Consider the following 1,080-nt stretch of genomic DNA (forward strand, 5'->3'; position numbering starts at 1 on the left):
GTATTGGATATTAAATGCTCCAGGAATCAAAATAATGACATTTTAGTATTGTGCACATGCTAGGCAGAAATGGAAGGGGGACTCACAACTCAAACACATCATAGTGTCTATGTAGAGTAAGATGATGCCAAGGATCTTCAACTAGTAAGCATAAAAAAATTGAAGGTTGGGTGACTGAGAAACAAATTACTATAACAAGAACATTTTCAAACACCCAGCACTTCAGGGGAGGACAACCCTCCTGGAGTGCAAGCAGGATGTTCTYACCTTGAAAGCTGTCTATGGACAAAGAGACCACTGCCTACAACGATTAATATAAAAATGTTACTTTAAAATTTCACCCRCCAAAAATATCAAAGTCGTCGAATTGAGTGTGCATTTAATGTTCAAAGCATCCTGAATTCACCCGACCTGTGTTTTTTATCCGTTTATTTTCCACCCTGGTCTTGGGCCTTGTCAAAATAGGTRGAAATTAGAGGTCGGCCGATTAATTAGGGCCGATTTCAAGTTTTCATAACAATCGGAAATCGGTATTTTTGGACACCTTATTTTCAATGACGGCCTAGGAACGGTGGGTTAACTGCATTGTTCAAGGGCAGAACGACAGATTTTTACCTTGTCARCTCAGGGATTCAATATTGCAACCTAACGGTTAACTRGTCCCCGCACACACACACAGGGAGCGCCCACCAGTTTGGAACCACTGATTTAAAGCGCAATGATGTGTCCTCAAGTACATTGCCATGACTGTCAGCTATGTAGCTGCTCTGGGGCTGGGCGATATGGCCTAAATCTCATACATTGGTTCTTCTTTTAAAAGTGGTGTCATACTGCCGCAAAATTCTATGGCATGTTATGTAAATGTCAGCCATTGTTGCCATTAATGGTAGTTAGTGCTAGTTTGCCCACCAGAGGGCATCGTTGAGAAGCTAAATTACTGAAATGACATAGGCCTAAAGCTCCAAGAGTCAAACGGAGCCTTGAATAGAACAGACTATATGGGATTGAGTTTTAGAAATGTAGCTTMATTCATTTGAATATTATGGTTTTTCTATTCCAAGAAAAAMAMAAAAAAWTKGA

This window comes from Salvelinus sp. IW2-2015, unplaced genomic scaffold, assembly GCF_002910315.2.
Source record: "Salvelinus sp. IW2-2015 unplaced genomic scaffold, ASM291031v2 Un_scaffold1112, whole genome shotgun sequence".
Classification (NCBI taxonomy): domain Eukaryota; kingdom Metazoa; phylum Chordata; class Actinopteri; order Salmoniformes; family Salmonidae; genus Salvelinus; species Salvelinus sp. IW2-2015.